The sequence below is a fragment of the Pinus tabuliformis genome, chromosome 9 (genome assembly GCF_031772625.1).
Source record: "Pinus tabuliformis cultivar Carrire ecotype Pingquan chromosome 9, CPIR1, whole genome shotgun sequence".
In the NCBI taxonomy this organism is placed as follows: Eukaryota; Viridiplantae; Streptophyta; class Pinopsida; order Pinales; family Pinaceae; genus Pinus; species Pinus tabuliformis.
In genome coordinates, this window is record NC_142307.1 from 1,043,708,168 (window position 1) to 1,043,720,535 (window position 12,368).

A 12,368-nucleotide genomic window follows, 5' to 3' on the forward strand; every position below is an offset into this window, starting at 1 on the left:
AGCTGTGAACACCCAAAGAGAAGAGAAACCGGATCGAGGGACAAACGGAAGACACTGGTTAGTCCATCCATCTCTCTTCATTCTTAATTCATGGGAAGCGCTTGGTTCGCCAGCGCTTTTACTTGAAATGAGAAATCTATCAGGCTTTGATAAAGGAACCAGTCGACCTTTAGGGATCCTCCCCAATGTGCCCATAACATTGAAAGGGAAGACCGTTCAAATGAACGTGATGGTCATTCAAGGACCCTTGGATTATAACCTACTCCTTGGACGAGACTATATATATTGCATGGGAGCCCTCGTCTCCTCACTCTTTAGAGTAATGTGTTTTCCGCATGAAGGAAGAATGGTCAAGCTCGTGGACCAACTTTCATTTCCCGGATCTCACATTGTAAATAGTCATGTACCATCCCTAAATGGTCTATTCACGCAAGAAGTGTCTCAACCCACGGTCCATCCTCCTGATGAGCGCGAGTAATCCGGGAGGCTATGACTGGAACCCAGGGGGCATGCGTCCTGGTCTGCTTCGGCAGGGAAACTTTGGGTATAGGGTAGGTTTCTGCGGGAGAATATGACTAGTCCGTACCCCGTCCGTCTAGGAAGAGGGTTGTTCTAGAATAAGATTCTTTTGTCAAAGTTATGTGAGTTGGCGGGCTACGTCGCTCACCTTTGTTTATCTTGGTAGACATCACCGAAGAAGTGTTTTATTCGTGCCCACGAACGAGACAATCTTTGGGTAACCTGAAAGAGGTAAGCCTCTCTCGTTAGAACAAATGTTTTGGCGGAAGTGAAGTAGAGGTAACCTTGAAATCGTACTTTATGCCTGGGGGCATGCAAACCTTTTGGAGTGCAAGCAAGGGGCGGCTATTTACTTTTTTAAATTTTTAGGTCCTCCCTTTAAACCTGTAGGTCTAACCCTTTAAACTCGTAGGATTAGTTGTTTCCGAACTTGCATAACGAAAGGATCCGGAGCAAAGCTTACGTAAGATCTAAGCTCCCTAAAAAATAGAATCTTCAATGAGACACTCTTATCATATGACTGGTATAATCGAGCAGTTTTAGCACAAAGTTCATGCTCGTTAAAAAATAAACGCAAGATCCGAGCAGTTTTAACGCGGACTTCATGCTCGTTAAAAAATAAACATAAGCACTACCCGGTAAATGACCACTGTGAATGTAACCTTATCAGCCATTAAAGCCTTGGTCGTGTTTGCACCGTCACCTCCACTTTTCATTTGGCCGATCGTTCACCTCCATATGACTGTTTACCCATTTTGAGGAACAGCTGCGAAGAGTGATTTCACCTAGCCATCCTTGTGACACTGCCGTGATTGGAAAATTCCAACTTGTACCTGGAATCAGCTGCTAACCCTGTTTATCACTCGTTCCTCAAAAGACAAGTCTTCTTTAAGATCTTTTCAACTGACTCGTAAAATATGAAAAGATTGCCGAGTTTTGGCCTTCCAGCTCGTTAAAGCGACAGGAAGTGCTATCCCTCCTCTAGATTTTAATCTTTTTGGACCTGAGGGATTATTGCACAAAAAGATCGAGCGCTTGTTTTGTTCGGCTCGTTAAAACTATCGAAAACTCATCCCTTCTGTATTGTTTTATACTTTTTCGGACTTAAGGGACTAGATGACGAAAAAGGAATTTTGGAGTTAACTTTATGTATCTTTTCAGACTCTCTAAAAATGAAAAGGACCGAGTTATCCTTGCCGTTAGACTCGTTAAAATCACTAAATAGCGACAAACTTGTCTTTAGACAAGAACGAGTTTCACTATCGCTAGGCTCGTTAAAACATAGCGATGGGCTTGCCCGAAGGGCAGGTTATAGAACAAGCATATGTTATCCTCCTCAAGCTTGACAAAAATAAAGAGGTACTGGTCAGCAATGACTGGGGAAAAATTGGGAGAAACTAAAGAAAACTTTGATGGTAGCAAGGCGCTCTTGAACATGACACTTTTCCTCCGTACCACAATCGGGTTGGGTTGTTTCATTCACCGGTCACATCACCATGGTCTCGCCATACCATCCATATTTGGGGTAATGCTACCGATCCATCGCATCAGTGTCGCCATATGTTCAAGAGAAGTCGTTCAGAAAGAGTCAACCGTGTCCCATCCACTGCCATACATTATCCTTCATCCGTTCATGACCGCCACCCTGAATCATATGTCACAGATCGTTTTCACCTCCATCAAAATCATTAGCTCCGTTCCGTGTCACTGATGTGGGATTCATTAAGGCCCTCCTTTGACGGATCGCTTCTTGTCGACATCAGCTCATTATCCAAGAAGTTGATCTAGGAACAACCTCTTCAGTACTTTGAAGCTTGCATGCCTCAATGGCAAGTTTCTCACTTCCGGCGACAGGTATACATCAATGACCTTCGACCGAAAGATTTTGCGTGGTGTTCGACGCCAAGTCCTTTATTCACACCACGTGAATTGTACTGCAGTACCTTGAGGGTCATTATCATTATCGGTGATTCCTCTCGCGCTTGTTAACGGTTTACCTCATTGATCGGTAATCAAGCGATGTCTTTCCATGTTTGACTTCAGAACAATTCTCACATGGATCGACTTGTACTTAGAGTGAAGATCGAACGAGTTTGAAGACCCCGGATCTAGTTTCATCCATCCAGGCTGCGATATATATTCAGGAAAGATAAAGACATTGGACATGTACATCATTGCAGCAGATGATCATCCTACTCAAAGGATGATAATTTCATCAAAATTATCAGTCTACCATCAGACGGTTGTCTGTTCTATGTACAAAAAATGAATTTATAAAGCTGAGCATGGGAATGCCCGCCTCAGCTAGATCATGAAAGCAGTATGACAAATAATGTATTGTATTGTATCTTACTACATGTTGTGGGGAAAAATGCCTATGCAGGACGATCCTATACACCTAAGGTGTGACAGTGCCTTAGCAACAAACAGATACAGCTATTCTGGTTTCTTCCTTTATGAAATGTGAAAGAGGGGAGATCGATAGACTTACCGTTGTCTTCCGTTTGTCCCTCGATCTAGATCCTCTTCTCTTGGGGTGTTCACAGCTACTCGCCTCCTCGCTTGCTCAAGAGAACGGCTACTTGATTCCCACGGGATCACAAGAGAACAGCTACCTGTGACAAGAGAACAGCTACTTGTGACAAGAGAAGAACACAACACAAAGGCATATATTCATATTCATAAATGATTCAAGATTAGAAGTAAATCAAATACACTAATGAAATCATACAAATACACCAGTATATAGGAGCAAACCAAGATAGCTTTATTGATAAGTAACAGGGTTCAGGAAGAGATACAACCCAGAGGGCTCCAATCCAGCATCTCCTTCCCAGCAGAATGGAATTCCTTCTTCAGCTCCCTTCAAAGCATTAAGCACCCAATGATCCAGTCTCAAACCAACAACAATTCTTTGCAATAACAAAATTCCAGCCTCTAGATCTCATGGAGGAGAGATCTATATATAGTTATTTTGGAGAGAGGATGAGTCAGCTTGAGATCTGACTAGTGTCCTCTTCCTCTCTCAGTTCTTGAGTCCACTTGGAGGTTCTTGCTTCCACTTGGAGATTTGGAACCTCTTACTCATCACCAGTCGAATTATTTGATGCAAGTGTCATTTTGGAAGCTTCCTGGGCATTGACACATTGAGGAATGAACCTGCCACTTGTCCAAACTCGCTCAGCGCAGGTAGCCTTTGTTGGAGTTGACATTCAACGCAGGTAGACAGTGGAGCAGTTGACATTCAACGCAGATGCTCAGTGGAGCAGTTGACATGATCCAGAATTGGCTTGTTTTTGAGTGGTTTCAGGTGGAGAACTTCTGTGAATTGCTGTGATTTGTTGGCCTTGTTCCTCTAGGGGTAGGAACAACATGTTTAGGGACTTTGGATCCCTTGATTATGGACATTTCATGCTCAATGCTGTAAGGCACAAAAATGTCTATAACAGTTGCCCCCTAAAGTATGAGGCCATTTATCGGGTGAAATGCTTTATCTAGGAGGGTCCGAAGTTCATCCATTTGCTGGGAGGAGACCTGTAATAAGATACAATACAATACATTATGATTCATACTGCTTTCATGATCTAGCTGAGGCGGGCATTCCCATGCTCAGCTTTATAAATTCATTTTTTGTACATAGAACAGACGATCGTCTGGTTGTAGACTGATAATTTTTGGTGAAATTATCATCCTTTGAGTAGGATGATCATCTGCTGCAATGATGTACATGTCAAATGTCTTTATTTTTCCTTAATATATATCGCAGCCCGGATGGATGAAACTAGATCCAGGGTCTTCAAACTCGTTCGATCTTCACTCTAAGTACAAGTCGATCCATGTGAGAATTGCACTGAAGTCGAACATGGAAAGACATCACTTGATTACCGGTCAATAATGTAAACCGTTAACAAGCGCGAGAGGAATCACCGATAATGATAATGACCCTCAAGGTACTGCAGTACAATTCATGTGGTGTGAATAAAGGACTTGGCGTCGAACACCACGCAAAATCTTCTGGTCGAAGGTCATTGATGTATACCTGTCGCCGGAAGTGAGAAACTTTCCATTAAGGCATGCAAGCTTCAAAGTACTGAAGGGGTTGTTCCTAGATCAACTTCTTGGATAATGAGCTGATGTCGACAAGAAGTGATCCGTCAAAGGAGGGCCTTAATGAATCCCACATCAGTGACACGAAACGGAGCTAATGATTTTAATGGAGGTGAAAACAATCTATGACATATGATTCAGGGTGGCAGTCATGAACGGATGAAGGATAATGTATGGCAGTGGATGGGACCCGGTTGACTTTTTTTGAACGACTTCTCTTGAACATATGGCGACACTGATGCGATGGATCGGTAGCATTACCCCAAGTATGGATGGTATGGCAAGACCATGGTGATGTGACCGGTGAATGAAACAACCCAACCCGATTGTGGTACGGAGGAAAAGTGTCATGTTCAAGAGCGACCTGCTACCATCAAAGTTTTCTTGATTTTCTCCCAATTTTTTCCCAGTCATTGCTGACCAGTACCTCTTTATTTTTGTCAAGCTTGAGGAGGATAACATATTCTTGTTCTATAACCTGCCCTTTGGGCAAGCCCATCATTATGTTTTAACGAGCCTAGCAATAGTGAAACTCGTTCTCGTCTAAAGACAAGTTTGTCTCTATTTAGTGATTTTAACGAGTCTAACGACAAGAATAACTCGGTCCTTTTCATTTTTAGAGAGTCTGAAAAGGTACATAAAGTTAACTCCAAAATTCCTTTTTCGTCATCTAATCCCTTAAGTCTGAAAAAGTATAAAACAATACAGAAGGGATGATTTTTCGATAGTTTTAACGAGCCGAACAAAATAAGCGCTCGATCTTTTTGTGCAATAATCCCTCAGGTCCAAAAATATTAAAATCTAGAGGAGGGATAGCTCTTCCGGTCACTTTAACGAGATGGAAGGCCAAAACTCGACAATCTTTTCATATTTTACGAGTCAATTGAAAAGAGCTTAAAGAAGACTCGTCTTTTGAGGAACGAGTGATGAACAGGGTTAGCAGCTGATTTCAGGTACAGGTTGGAATTTTCCAATCACGGCAGTGTCACAAGGATGGCTAGGTGAAATCACTCTTCGCAGATGTTCCTCAAAATGGGTAAACAATCATATGGAGGTGAACGATCGGCCAAATGAAAAGTGGAGGTGACGGTGCAAACACGACCAAGGCTTTTATGGCAGATAAGGTTACATACGCAATGGTTATTTACCGGAATAGGTTCATTTTTTAACGAGCTTGAATGCGCCAAAACACTGCTCGGACTTATGTTTATTTTTTAACGACCATGAACTATGTGCTAAAACTGCTCGGATGTTGCGTTTATTTTTTTAACGAGCATGAACTTTATGCTAAAACAACTCGTTTATACTAGTCATATGATAAGAGTGTCTCATTGGAGATCGCTATTTTTTATGGAGCTTCGTCTCACTAAGCTTTGCTCCGCATCCTTTCTTTATGCAAGTTCGGAAACGACTAATCCTACGAGTTTAAAGGGTTAGACCTACAGTTTTAAAGGGAGGACCTACAAATTTAAAAAATAAATAGTCGCCCCTTGCTAGCACTCCAAAAGGTTTGCATGCCCCCAGGCATAAAACAGAATTTCAAGGTTACCTCTACTTCTCTTTCGCCAAAACTTTTGTTTTAACGAGAGAGGCTTACCTCTTTCAGGTTACCAAAAGATTGTCTCGTTAATATTTCAAACAAAACACTTCCTCAGCAATGTCTACCGAAATAGGCAAAGGTGAGCGACGGGTTCCGTCCTCTCACATAACTTTGACAAAAGAATCTTTTTCTAGAACAACCCTCTTCCTAGACGGACGGGGTACGGACTAGTCATATTCTCCCGCGGAAACCTACCCTATACCCAAAGTTCTCTTGCCGAAGCAGACCAGGACGCATGCCCCCTGGGTTTCAGTCATATCCTCCCAGATTACTCGCGCTCATCAGGAGGACGGACCGTGGGTTGAGACACTTCTTGCGTGAACAGACCATTTAGGGATGGTATCTGACTATTTGCGATGCGTGATCCGGGGAATGAAAGTTGGTCCACGAGCTTGACCATTCTTCCTTCATGCGGAAAACACATTACTCTAAAGAGTGATGAGGCGATGGCTCTCATCCAATATATATAGTCTCGTCCAAGGAGTAGGTTATAATCCAAGGGTCCTTGAACGACCATCACGTTCATTTGAACGGTCTTCCCTTTCAATGTTATTGGCACATTGGGGAGGATCCCTAAAGGGCGACTGGTTCCCTTATCAAAGCCTAATAGATTTCTCATTTCAGGTAAAAGCGCAGGCGAACCAAGCGCTTTCCAAGCAATAGAGGAAAGGATACTCACAGATGCCCCTTCATCAATAACTGTACCAGCCATTACCATTCTGTATATTTGGACGATAATTCTGAATGGTATGCTAGCTGGCAAGCGGGGTCTGCCTAGTTGGTTCCAGTCAAAGGACACAACCAGGTTGCTTGGTGGTGGGACCGAGTATACGGCCAGATATCGCTCTGATGAACTCCCTTCCTGCGATAAATGAATTGTGGCATTGCCCCCTTGATCATCAGAGTCAGTACTGATGAAGAGAATTTGGACTGTGTCGTCTTTATTCTCCTCTGTGATGGTGTCATTCGAAGATAGAGCCTCTGAAGGCAAAACCGGGTCAACTGCCGTTTCAACCTTTAGACTTTCGTCAGGTATGGATTCAGACGGTTCATCTTCAATGACATGTGCTTCAGCTGACCACCTGGGCGGGTCAACCGGATTCTCAACTAGCGAGGGACTTGGCAGGAGTTTTTGATATCCAGGAGGAAGATGCGCTCGTAATATCGGGCGATCTTCCAGAACTCTTTTCACCTCGTCTAAGAAGGGACAACGGTGGATGGCGTGATCGCCTTCACACAGTCTGCAGGGAAATTTAGCTTTCCCGCTCTGTCCTGGGGCTTCACTCCCACTAGTTGACGGTGAACAGTCGACATGGCTATCAGAGGTCGATGCTACCGAATTGTGCAAACGGGGGGACCAGTCTCTTAGTATCCGGGGGATACAGGGACAATATCTATGGAAGTGGTCTCCCTTGCATATGACGCATGGCGATTTAGGCCTTACGAGTGTTGTGTGAGGATTTTTGTTAGATGACACTTGCTTGCCCCCAATCGCCTTAGGCTCCTTCTTCTTCTTTTCTTTCTTCTTCTTCTCCTTCTTCTCCTTAGGAACTCGGTTTTTTGATTTACCAGTTCCGTCAAGCGAAGAGGAAGGATGAGAGGAAGATGAAGTAGAAGGCTGGGAGGCAACTCTGGTCTGATCTAACTGTTGACTCGACTATTCAGGAATGGTGGTATTCTGAACGACATTGGTTGAAAAGAGCCAGACTGGTAGGCCAATTGTCAGTCCTGGAAGCGACAATGTGACCATGTGGGGCGCAACAACATCTCCCCAAGAGGAGAAAGGACTAGGATTTCCACCAAGGGGAATTCCTTGGTTGGTGTGCTCCATCTTTTCAACCTAAAGATCAACGCGGGAATAAAGGGTGATTGTTCCATTTAAAATAAATTGTTAACGACGCTTTAGACACAACTTGCTTTTTCACTTTTAAAGAGTCGAGAAAAAGCTAAAGATGACTCTAGTCTCCTTCGATGTTTTAACGAGCCCGAAGTGACAAATGCTCGGATGGACTTTTTCTGTTATAGAGTCTGAAAAAGGCCAAAAGAAACTGCTCTGGAGATCTAGGCAGAGGGTGTGCCAAAATTTTCGCAAAACCGCAGAATACTTTTCAAGGTACGGGGGGTTGATCTTCGTGAATGCTGTGTTCACTGCATTGCGATCAGTAGGGCGGCCGACACGGTTTCCTAAGGATAAAGGATATATGCCTATAGGGGTCTCCCAATATATACGCGACGGTACGTGGGAGAACAATCCGTACTAGCGCTATCGTCCCTCAGGAGGAATCACCCACCTTCTACGAGATCGACAGTCACTAGGCTTAACGACGCCGGAACACGTCTCTAGCCTAGACCTCTATGTTGTGCGTTATGTTGCAAAGCGTTGTTAGGTTCATTCAGTTTATTTTAAGTTGATCTTTTTAGAAGTTTGTCTTTCAGGATCACCACGAGATGTACGGTACAATTCCTAAATGCAGTCTAAGATGATAAGCAAGCTTTATTATCTTTTCAACTTTGAAAATCCTAGCTACTAAGGGAAAAGAAAGAAACTATCTTTTCTCAAAGAGAAATCAGCACACTTTAATGCACTCTTTCCTAAATCAATCATGCAAACTTATCAAAATGCAAATGCACAATGCAGGTGTTTGTTTTCCGGTTTCTTAGTATAAATGCCTACAAAGAAAGCTTTTTGTACAACTTTGAATTTGCTTTTAAATGACAAGATACAAACAAGTTTACTTTTTTCCAAAATCAGCAAGGGTGGAAGAGATTATAATCACTTTGCGACTTTCGAAATGAATACTTGTTTCGACACTTAAAAGAGACAAACCCAAACCAATAAGCAAAAGAAAATGTATAATCAACTGCAAACAGCCAATGAACTCTCTCCTAAGATCACAATCGACAGATCTGAATCAAGGGCTACAGAATGATTACTTTACTCATGCAAAGGAAAACTGTAAATGACGCCACAAACACATAAAAACACTTACAGTATTTTTGTACAAAAGGAGGTGGAATTCAAGCAAAGAAAAGGGGTTATCAGACTGGTACCTATGCTGGTTAAAGGCTGCAAAAAACAGAGATCAAAACAGGGCAACAGACAGCAAAGAACCCCAGCTGCACAAGGCTAAACTGGTTCAGCGCAAGTCTAACACTGTGAGTTTGACATTCAGCGTAGGTAGCCTTCACGGGACCTGCATTGAAATGCAGACTGCCTTCACAGTGTCTGCGCTGAAGGAGAAACTATCGTTTCTCTTGGGTTTCGGGTCATAAAATGCTCAAAAATCAACTGTTTCAGGCCAAATCAGAAACACAAGCAAGGTATAATCAAAGGGATGCTTTGATAGGGTACTAAAGACTATCACAAAGGATCATCAAGTCATTTGTGATTCCATTGTTCAGATCATAGACAAAATCCAGTGAAGGATCAAGGCAGCAACAGTCTACTTTGCAGAAGCAGTTCGATTGTTGCTGTTAAGTCTATGAAGCAAATAATGATGTAAACACAAATAAAATGACTAAAACAGATCTCCCCAGCGGAGTCGCCAATTTGTTGTGGGGAAAAATGCCTATGCAGGACGATCCTATCCACCTAAGGTGTGACAGTGCCTTAGCAACAAACATATACAGCTGTTCTGGTTTCTTCCTTTATGAAATGTGAAAGAGGGGAGATTGATAGACTTACCGTTGTCTTCCGTTTGTCCCTCGATCTAGATCCTCTTCTCTTTGGGTGTTCACAGCTACTCGCCTCCTCGCTTGCTCAAGAGAACAGCTACTTGATTCCCACGGGATCACAAGAGAACAGCTACCTGTGACAAGAGAACAGCTACTTGCGACAAGAGAAGAACACAACACAAAGGCATATATTCATATTCATAAATGATTCAGGATTAGAAGTAAATCAAATACACTAATGCAATCATACAAATACACCAGTATATAGGAGCAAACCAAGATAGCTTTATTGATAAGTAACAGGGTTCAGGAAGAGATACAACCCAGAGGGCTCCAATCCAGCATCTCCTTCCCAGCAGAATGGAATTCCTTCTTCAGCTCCCTTCAAAGCATTAAGCACCCAATGATCCAGTCTCAAACCAACAACAATTCTTTGCAATAACAAAATTCCAGCCTCTAGATCTCATGGAGGAGAGATCTATATATAGTTATTTTGGAGAGAGGATGAGTCAGCTTGAGATCTGACTAGTGTCCTCTTCCTCTCTCAGTTCTTGAGTCCACTTGGAGATTTGGAACCTCTTACTCATCACCAGTCAAATTATTTGATGCAAGTGTCATTTTGGAAGCTTCCTTGGCATTGACACATTGAGGAATGAACCTGCCACTTGTCCAAACTCGCTCAGCGCAGGTAGCCTTTGTTGGAGTTGACATTCAACGCAGGTAGACAGTGGAGCAGTTGACATTCAGCGCAGATGCTCAGTGGAGCAGTTGACATGATCCAGAATTGGCTTGTTTTTGAGTGGTTTCAGGTGGAGAACTTCTGTGAATTACTGTGATTTGTTGGCCTTGTTCCTCTAGGGGTAGGAACAACATGTTTAGGGACTTTGGATCCCTTGATTATGGACATTTCATGCTCAATGCTGTAAGGCACAAAAATGTCTATAACACTACAGGTCTCCTCCCAGCATTGGATGAACTTCGGACCCTCCTGGATAAAGCATTTCACCCGATAAACGGCCTCATACTTTAGGGGGCAACTGTTATAGACATTTTTGTGCCTTACAACATTGAGCATGAAATGTCCATAATCTAAGGGATCCAAAGTCCCTAAACATGTTGTTCCTACCCCTAGAGGAACAAGGCTAACAAACCACAGTAATTCACAGAAGTTCTCCACCAGAAACTGCTCAAAAACAAGTCAATTTAGGATCATGTCAATGGCTCCACTGACTGTCTGCGCTGAATGTCAATGTCTCCACTGGCTACCTGCGCTGAATGTCAAAGCCAACACTGGCTACCTGTGCTAAGCGAGAGTGGACATGTGGCAAGCTCATTTCTCAAGGTGTCAAAACCCAGGAAGCTTCCAAAATGACACTTGCCTAAGAGAATTCGACTGGTGATGAGTAAGAGGTTCCAAATCTCCAAGTGGAAGCAAGAACCTCCAAGTGGAATCAAGAACTGACAGAGGGAGAGGACACTAGTCAGATCTCAAGCTGACTCATCCTCTCTCCAAAACATCTATATATGGATCTCTCCTCCATGAGATCTAGAGGCTGGAATTTTGTTATTGCAAAGAATTGCTGTTGGTTTGAGACTGGAATCATTGGGTGCTTAATGCTTTGAAGGGAGGTGAAGATAGGAATTCCATTCTGCTGGGAAGGAGATGCTGGATTGGAGCCCTCTGGGTTGTATCTCTTCCTGAACCTTGTTATTCATCAATAAAGCTATCTTGGTTCCTCCTATATACTGATGTATCTTTGATGTATGATTGCATTAGTATGTTTAGTTTACTTCTAATCCTGAACTAGTTATGATTATGAATCTATGTCTTTGTGTAGTGTTCTTCTCTTGTAATCTTGCAGAGACCTGTTGAAGCTGGGCGAGCGAGAAGGCAAGTAGCTGTGAACACCCAAAGAGGAGAGGACCTGGATCGAGGGACAAACGGAAGACACCGGTTAGTCCATCTATCTCTCTTCATTCTTAATTCATAAAGGAAGAATACTAGAATAGCCGTCTCTGTTTGTTGCTAAGGCACTGTCACACCTTAGGTGGATAGGGTCGTCCTTCATAGGCATTTTTCCCCACAATAGTACGATTTTGAATCCTTATGCAAGGTCAGCCATCATAACCCAACGCGTAGAATCTTCTATGATGTTGCTTTTCTTGCATAGAGACCTGCTATGACTCCATCATGAGCCTCAACGAGGATGTTGTTCGTTCAAACTCTGGCACATAACGTCACAATATTTCATCTGATACCTTTTTTTACAAGTGCCCTACAATGATAGAAAAATCTGTCGTGCACACTGCCAATTCCTTCTTCTGTTGACTTGTATAACTGTCCGGAGTCGTTCCTGTCATTAGGAAGTGGATAATATATTCAAAGTGACTATTTGCGATGCGCACTACAAATATCTGCACATCAGGTAGCCCCTCCAAATTAGTAGGTTCCTCTCCGTTTCAATGT